The following is a 9,955-nucleotide window of genomic DNA, read 5'->3' on the forward strand; positions in this document are numbered from 1 at the left end:
ATATGATATTCCAGAGGTCAAAGGAGATAGGATTAAAACCAAGAATCACCTATCCAGCAAAACTGAGTATAATGCTTCAGGGGAAAATATGGTCATTGAAGGAAATAAAGGACTTTCAAGCATTCTTGATGAAAAAACAAGAGCTGAACAGAAAATTTGACTTTCAAATACCAGAAGGAAGAGAAGCATGAGAAGGTAAACAGGAAAAAGAAATCACAAGGAACTTATCAAAGTTAAACTATTTACATTCCTACATGGAAAAATGATAATTGTAACTCATGAGACTTTTCTCAGTATGAGGATAGTTGAAGGAAATATATAGGTATATATGTATACATACATATATATGTTTATATAGGAAGGTATATGTGTGTATAAATATATATGTGAGTGTGTATATATGTGTGTGTGTGTGTGTGTGTGTGTGTGTGTGTACATGTATACATAGGCAGAGGGCACAGGATCAGTTGAGTAGGAGGTGAAAGAGGAATATAATGAGAGATAGAATAGGGTAAATTATCTCACATAAAAGAGGCAAGAGAAAATTTTTACAATGGAGGGAAAAAACAGGAAGGGGAAAGGGAATGGGTCAACCTTACTCTCATTGAATTTGGCTTAAGGAGGGAATAACATACACACTCATTTGGGTATCTTACCCTACAGGAAAGTAGGGGGGAAGGGGATAAAAGGGGGGATAATAGAAGGGAGGGCAGATTGGGGGAGAGGGTAGTTAGAAGCACACACTTTTGGAAAGGGACAGGGTCAAAGTAGAAAATAGAATGAGTGGGGGATGGGATAGGATGGAGGGAAATATAGTTAGTTTTTTGCAATATATCTACTGTGGAAACATTTTGCGTAACTACACATGTACAACCTATATTGAATTGCTTATCTTCCCAGTGGGGGTGGGGTAGGAGGGAATAAGGGAAAGAATCTGGAAATCAAAGTTTTAAAAACAAATGTTAAAAAAATTGTTGTGTTGTTTTTTTTTTTTACATGCAACTGGGAAATGAGATATACAGGCACTGGGGTATAGAAATCCATTATTTATAACGGGGATAAGCTAGAATAAGTAAGATCAGGTGTGAGACAAAGATGTAATAAAAGAAGAAAAAGAAATCAAAATAGGGAATGAGGTAATAAAACTATCTCTTATTTCAGATGATTTGAAAATATCATCTTGGATGATATTTCCATCTACTAGGAAAATCCTAAAGACTCAACTAAAAATTTATTGAAATAATAATTTCAGCAAAGTTAGTAAACCCACTTAAATCACCAACATTACTCTATATTACCAACAGGGTCCTGTAGGAAACATAGCTAGAGATGCCCCATTTAAAATATAGACAATATAAAATACCTGGGAATATACTTACCAAAACAAACTCAGAATCTACATGAACAAAACCACAAAAAAAAACTTTCTACACAAATAAAATCAGATTTAAATAAATGGAGAAATATTAATTGTTTATGGGTAGGCAGGACCAATATAATGAAAATGATATTTTCACCAAAAGTAATCTATATATTCAATGCCATCCCAATTATCAAAAAATTATTTTTACAGAGCTAGAAAAAAATAATAAAATTCATTTGGAAGAACCAACAGTCAAGATATCAAAGGAACTAAAGGAAAAAATGTAAAGAAAGTTTTAGCAGTACCAGATCTTAAACTATGTTATAAGGCAGTAATTATCACAACTATCTGGTACTGGCTAAGAAATAGAAAGATAGATCAGTGGAACAGACTAGTCATACAATCTATATCAGCAAATGACTATATTTACCCAGTGTTTGACAAGTATAAAGACTTAAGTTTTTTGGATAAGAATTCATTATTTTGGTAAAAATTGTTGAGAAAGCTGGAAAGCAGTATGGCAGAAATTGGGTATAGACTAATATCTTACACCATTTACCAAGATAAGGTCAAAATGAATACATGACCTAGATATAAAGGGAGATGTTACAAGAAAATTTGAAGAATATGGAACACATATTAAATATCAGATTTATGGATAGGTGAACAATTTATGAACAAACAACAGATAGTGTTGTGAGATGTAAAGTGGATAATTTTGATTACATTAAATTTTGTATAAATAAAACAAATGCAGCCAAAATCAGAAGGAAAGCAGAACATTGGGGGGAAATTTTTATAGATAGTTCCTCAGATAAAGGTCTCATATCTCAAATATATAAGAACTTTGTCAAATCTTAAAGAATATGAGTCATTCACAATTGATAAATGCTCAAAGGATGGGAACAGGCAGTTTTCTGATGAAATCAAAATAATTTATAATCATATGAAAAAATGTTCCATATCACTAAATGCAAATTAAAATAACCTTGAGATATCATTTTACATTTATAAGATTGACTAAAATGATAGAAAGGGAAAGTGACAAATGTTGGAGAAGATGTGGAAAATTGGGATCTTAATTCATTGTTGGTAGATCTGTGAACTGATCCAACCATTTTAGAGAGAGATTTGGAATTATGCCCAAGGAGTTATTAAATTGCCTTTACCCTTTGATCTAGCAATGCCACTATTAGGTCTGTTTCTCAAGTAGAGTAGAGAAAATGGAAAAGAACCTACGTGTTCTAAAATATTTATAGCAGCTCTCTTTGAGGTGGCAAAGAACTGAAAATTGCAGGGATGGCTTTTTGAGTCAATTGAGGAATGGCTAAATAAATTGTGGTATATGTTCATGATGGAATCTTACTCTACTATAAGAAATGAGCTCAATGATTTTTAAAAAGTGTGGAGAGTCCCCCATGAAATAATGAAGAGTGAAACGAGCAGAACCAAGAGAACACTGTTGACAGTAACAGTAGTATTGTTTTAAGAGCAACTTTAAACAACCAACTCATTCTGACATTCCCAAATTAACCTCAAAAATCCCATGAAGGAAAATGCTATTTGAATCCAAAAAGGAATATGGCTGGTATGTAGGAAATGATGAGCTGGTTGATTTAGAAAAACACAGAAAGACTTGGACTTATGAAGGAAGGTGTTATCTACCTTCAGAGAATCAGATGATAGGAGGAAATACGCATAGTACAGTCTTACATATATGTGTATGAGTATATATGTGTCTATATGTGTACGTTTATGGATATCTGTGTGTGTATATATTGCCATGCTTAATTGTAATTTTCTTTGGGGTAGGGAGGAAGGAGAAAGGGGGGGAATAAAGTAAAAAGTGCACAGCAGAGAACAAAAGAAAACCAACAAGGAAGCAAAGAAAAGCTGGGAAGCTTTGAAAACAATGAGTAGTACTTATTACATAAGGGGTTTTGACATGGAAATGGATTGTTTTAGACTGAATCCTCTCTTATGGTCTTCGATGTACGTGGTGACTTTTTTTGTTTTCTCATTTTCTATTGAAGTGTAAAATTTTTTTAAATTATCAAAAGAAAGAAAGAAACTTTACCACCCAACTAAATTTGACACAATAGAACACTGAAAAGAATAAACAACAATTGTATGCTCAAGTTTGCTGTCAGGAACTCCAGCTAAAAGTGTCCTGCTGTACAATATTAATACTATTATAAAACATATGCTAAGTGACCTATGGAGAGCCACACCATATCAAATAATTGAGAGAACAGAAAGCCTCCAATTGATAAAATAGCATGGGAAAGTGGCCAGGGCTCTAGAAAGATGATGAGTTTGAAATCACTTGCTGCCCATAAGAAAATCAACTGATCTATCAGTGAATAGCAGTCAAGGATTGGTCCTAGGAAGGTCCAAACACAGGTTGCAGCTAGAGAGCTGTCTGGGGAGTCAAATCAAGGTGGAGATGGCTTGGGAAAGCATTCTACTAAAAATGAGCATTTGGGTATATTACTAGGGCAGGAGGAATATGATATTGAGCTATAGGAAATCATTGCCTTGCCAGACGAGAGATGTGATATCCAGAGGTAGTGTCTTTCTACCCCTCCACTGGAGGCTGTATATATGACACATATCCATGTAGGAACAGTGAAATATCGACTATGTCACCCACCTACCTGCCTGCTCAAGACTATAAACAATTATAAATGTACTCACAATTGGGAATTAATGGTTGCTCATTGTCTGATTTCTGTTTTCTTCCTTTTAAGAAAATATTTCCTCCATAATTTCATGAACTATATGCTTGCAAGTGAGGAGCTGATCTCAGTACTCTGCATACTTTCCTGAATTATGGCTCTGAGCTGTAAGAACAAGAAAATCCCCCAAAGGGCACTTAGGTTCTCAGTACTTTGTATCATGAGAGTGCCTGACTCAAGCATGATAGCAGAGAGGAAGTGGAGTTAAAGCAGAGATTTGAAGAATGGGTCTCATTTAGCCAGAATAGGAAGGAGACGGAAATAGCATTACAGGCAGGGAAAATAATAGGACCAAAGACTTGAGTCCAAAAAATGGACCTGACATGGTTTATCTAGCATTTATCGTACCTGGAATAATTTCAAAGTCCTGTATATGTTTTGATTTGAGAAAGGTAGTGTACTCTAGAGTCTTTGACCCTTCCCCTTTCACGTTCTCATTTGAATAACTGGCAGATAACATTGTTACCTACCCACTACCCGTCCCCTTCCCCTTCCCTGGAATATAACCCTCCTAAGAGTATGCCCTTGGGTTGAGGGGTGGGGATTTAATCTGTTCAGTTTTAGAACTGAGGTTGAACAGTTTTAATTGGTGATTGAGTGTAGACTCAACTAACCCACTATATCTAGCTGCTCCCCCTACCCCAGGCTTCATATCTCCTTCAGCCAACCATCCTGACGTTCTATTACCTGATTCTGTGTCAGTACCAAACACTGCCCCCCCACCCCCACCCCCACTTTCCACCTCTTTTTCTGGGAACAATAATCAAATACAACTATCATTACTTCTGGAAAGGGCAACTGGCTCTGTAGCAACTCCTCTCATCATCACCTTGACTCTCAAGATCAAAACTCCTTTCTCTAGACACCATAGGTAATGTCTCCACTCCATCCCCCATTACAATTTGATCAACATCAAAAAAAGGACCTGTCATGCTTTTGCATTTATATCTCTAATACCTAACTTACTGTTTAGCACATATTAAGCACCCAATTTTTTCCCCCAACCATTTAGAATATTGCCTTAATTTTGGACATAATTTCTTCCTTGCCAAGCAGAAACAAGGCAAGGAGTGGGTGTGGTGACTCCTCTGTCTACATAGGCCAGACCAGAAAAGTTTCCTTGTATTCCTAAGGGAATATGAAAAGTAAAGAGAAAATGTTTTTGTTACACCATTTTGTTTCCTAGGGGTGTGGGACTACAGTGCAAATAATCAATTGTCTAATATTTTGAGACTAGTGTGTGTTTGCTCTATAAATAAGGGTCTACTACTATAACTTGCAGGGAATGCAAATTTTTTTATTGGAAGGGAACCAGAAATGTCATGAATGTTAGAATATTTGCCCCCTTTCTCCCCTTTCCCATTTGATTGACTAGGAAAAATAAAGTTCATACCCAAAGCTATGCATAGTGATAAGTGGAGTTGATTTATTTTGCTGTCACAGTTATAGGAACAACCAGTGACTGCTTCATTTCTGTTCATGAAAAGACTATGCTTGCCTCATTTTACCTAGGGATTATATTTAATAGCTGTCACTATTTTTCCAGTTTGGGGGACATTTTCCCCCAATGATATCCTACTTATTTTGGTTTCCTTATGTTCTGGTAAGGACAACATGTAGGAAGGAGACATGTTGGTGTCAACAAACACAGAACAGTGAATGATAAACATGCTGTTGTTCAGTCATTTTTCAGTCATGTATGACTCTTTGTGACCCCATTTGGGGTTTTCTTGGCAAAAATACTGGAGTGCTTTGCCATATCCTTCTCCAAAATGATAAACCTAGTAGCCACTTTTACAGAAAAGAATTAATATCTAATATTAATAATTAATGATGTTATAAAAATAGTAATCGTTTACATGAATATAGTCCTTGGACCAATGAGTGAGTTAATACAAGTATCGTACCTAAGAGATAAAGAGAATGAAGCTTGAAAGATGAAGTGACTTGCCCTAGGTCACATAGCTATTAAGAGCCAAAGCTAGGATACTGAACCCAGGTCTCCAGGCTTATTTCCACCACATCCTTCCACAGTATGATGCAGCAGAAAGACAATAAAAAGGGAATTTAGCAGTGGAGGAAGGAAAAGGAGGAAGGAAGAAATTGTTGCAGTTTCAGTGTTAGACAGAGTGGAATTAGGGGGAAAAAAGATTTCCAAATTGGGTAAAACTGTGGCTACCTGGAAATAGTGGTTTCACTTCATCTAGCCCCATCTGACAATTTACCCAAAAATGGTCTTAGCATATCCTTGTGACCTGGGATTCACAAAATCATAGTATGCTGAAGCTGGAAGGGGCCTTTGAAATCATCTAATTCAGCACCTTCATTTTACAGATGGGAAAACTGAATCCCAACAAAGCAACTTAACCAAGGTCATAGGGACAGAGTTTCCAAAAGCCTTGTAAAGCTGTAATTTTTACCCTTTGGGGAAGGACAGAGGAAGAGTAGTCATAGTCTGTCTTCCCTTATTCCTAATCACGGGTCCTGCCATCTATTACCCCCAAATTATTAAATGTTGGGGGCTTCTGAGCTGGTCCTCAATTTGCATTCTCAGGATTAATTTTACACCTTTTTTTAGGACTTATCTGGAAGGATTTTCTTTGGCCTTTAGGTCCCAGGGAAATTTTTCTACATAAAGGTTTTCTCATATCAATGGGTAAAAGAAGACTGGGAGCCTTCACTTTTTCCATAGCTTGTGGTTGAAGCTGACTCATCTCCTGTCTTTTCTGGAGTCATGGGGTTTTGCTCCTTAATTTGGAACTAACACCAGTCTGCTCTCAACCTACAGACTATCCTTTCCTGTCAAGGACTGAGGGTAACATTTTGGGGAACACCCTGAGTGTATATTGAAAGCCTCTAAGCAAAACTTTGTCAAACCCTAGCACCCTTAAAAAAAATCCTGTCCATTTCCCTTAAGGGGTCCCATCATTTTGGTTTTGTTTTTTTTTTCTTTTTGGAGGGCAATTGGGGTTAAGTGACTTGCAGGGGTTCCATCATTTTGTGAAAGCCCAAACGCTGCAGAGGTTGCTCAGGCAGAAATTATACTTCTTGGTGAATCTCCAGATGAGGTCCATCTAGCTTTAGCTGTCCAGATCCATTCCTTGAAACAGTTTCAACTCTCTTGCCCCTTTCCTGACAGAGAGAAAAAGCAACATAAAATTAACACAGTACTCCCTATGAAAGTAGTCAGGCAGCTTAAATGGCACTGTATTATCTCACATTAAGCATCATTCAAGACCACCAGCTCTGCTTCCAGGTCAGCAATCATCTGAGGGGGCAGCTCCCAGGAAGAAGTGGCCAGCCATCCCCACCAACCACCAGCCTAAGGAAGTAACTGGGAACCCTGAAGAGGTGATGGGAGACAAGTGTGTGCCAGGTAGGTCAAACCACCACCATCTCTTCTCAGACACTAATGGAGACTGTAGCTCCTTGAACCCATGAGCCTTTGGAACAGAGGCGCTTCCAGCGCAGTGCCCTGAGCTCTCATCCCAGGAAGCAGCCCCTGTGTGGATACAGCCTGGCAACTGCTCCTGCAGGTGTTAGAGCCATAGCTACTGAAGACCCAGGAGGGAAAAAGTTCTTGGCGCCACAGCCCTTGGCACTGTCAAAGGATTCTACATCAGAAAATGAAATCATGTTAACCGTGGAAATGACATTAAAGAAGAGATATTACCATCTGCTTTGCCTCTGCACCCTAAAGACCATGGGACTTTTCTATCTCACTTACAGCTGAAGTCTCCCCCATTAGAACATGAGCTCCTTCAGAGCAGGAACTGTCTCAGCGCTTTGTACAGAATGGGCACTTGAATGCTTCATTCAAGGCTCAGCTCAAATCCTAACTTCTCTGGGAAGCCATCTCTGACTACCTTGAAATGAATGAATTCTCTGCCTACTCAAACTCCTTTAGCACTTACTGGCTATAGTCATCACTTGGCACTTAGCATCGACTGGCACTGCCTAGTATTTTAGAGATGCTTTCATACATAACTAAAACATGTCGATCTCCCAAACAGACCATGCATTCCCTCCTGAGGGATGGTGCTTTAGTTATTTTTCCCTACCCCCATGGCCCTGATCACGGGGGGTTCTGCACATGTCTGCACAAAGAATGGTTGTTCATGATGATGGTGGTCATCCTTCCCTCTGAGTCTCCCCATTAAGTATACCTCTTTCTAGTTTTTCATTCATTCAATACATTTATTATATTTTTTTACATTCAACATATTTATTACATATCTTTTATGTTCTTATGTCCTATAGATAAGACAGTGTGGCAACAGTGCTAGTTCTAGAGTTAAGGTTAACTGGGTTCATATCTCCCCTCAGATACTAGCTATGTGGCCCTGAGTAAGTTACTTGAGCCCTCTGTGCCTCAGTTTCCTCATCTGTAAAATTAGGGAGTTGACCTAAACGGTGTCTAAGGTCTCTCCCAGCTCTAAATCTATGATCCTATGATACAAAGATACACAGACCTTGCTCTCAAGAATCTTATCATCTAATGTGGTAGGAAAGCATTTGTTAAGTTTTTTTCCATTGTGACCAAATCTCTGTGACCCCTTTTGGAGTTTTCTTGGCAGAGATACTGGAACAGTTTGCCATTGCCTTCTCCAGCTCATTTTACAGAAACTGAGGCAAATAGTGTTAAGAAGGACTGTACAGCTAGTGTCTGAGGCCAGACTGGAACTCAGGAAGAGGAGTTTTCCTGACTCCAGGCCCCACACTCTAACCTCTGCCCCAGGTTATGCTTTATGAATAAGTGCAGAGAAGTTCTAAATATTCTGGGTTCTATGAAGTAGAAATTCAAAGGGAGGAAAAGGTGAAATTCCTTTTGTTTTTTTTCCCCCTTTACTCTGACTCCTTTTCCCCCTCTGCCCTGTCCATGACAAAAGCCTATGGGGAACTAAGGCATCACAGAATATCAGAAAAAGCAATAGACAGAAGGCCCAAACTCTAATTAGGCCTATCCTAGGATTGTGGGCCAGTCACTTAATCTCCTGGACCTCATCCATAAAAAGGTGTGGGGGATTGGCAAGAGGCAATGGGGCATAATAGAGGGGATTTGAAGACAGAAGGCCAGAGTTTAAATTCTGCCTCTTCCCTTTACAGTACATACTTAGAAGTAACCTAAAGTCTCCAGGCCTCAGTTTCCTCATCTATAATAGGAAGGAGTAGAACTACATGACCTCGTAGGTCCCTTCCAACTTTAAAATCTGATCCTGTTACTAGGTGATTCCCTAAATCCCATTAATCCTATGTCCTGTCTCTTCTGGGGCCTAAAAGGATTGCCTGAATTTGGCTCTACACTATGCAGGCTACTTTATCATCAAGGGAGAGAATGTCCCTTATTTATGATGAGAGGGCAGGTTTGCACGGGGCTTACTCACGAATCACTCCTGGAGGGGGAAATCAGGAAAAGAGCTCACAAAGTCTTGGAAACACTTTACTATTCCTGCAAGTTTCTGTTCAGAGCAGAATTACTGGGGTGGGAATGGGAGGTGGGGTTGAACTGAGAAGAGCCAAGGGCTGAAAAGTGCTATTTTGAAACTTAAAAGTGACTTATCTCTACTTAGCTAAGAATCTACATGCTTCACTTAACTATTGAAATGCACATAGATGACACTTGCTCCGCCTCCTTTCTCTGGTCTCCCAGCCCCGCCCCCTGGGGGGAGAGATGAAGGAAAGCTAAGGGGGATGTTTATGATGGTATACCTGTAAAAGCTACCCGGCCTGCAGAAACTCCAGGGTAGACTCAGTTTAGGCGCCTGCCCTTGGGGTTTTGAAGGTAAGAGAAAGGAAATTGGGGGTGTCTGGTTTGAGGGATTCTCAGTTTAGGCAAGGCGAGAGAGAGCCAATC

The sequence above is a fragment of the Petaurus breviceps genome, unplaced genomic scaffold (genome assembly GCF_028583685.1).
Source record: "Petaurus breviceps papuanus isolate PSGF00001 unplaced genomic scaffold, PetGlider_PUasm1.0 171, whole genome shotgun sequence".
NCBI classification, from domain to species: Eukaryota; Metazoa; Chordata; class Mammalia; order Diprotodontia; family Petauridae; genus Petaurus; species Petaurus breviceps.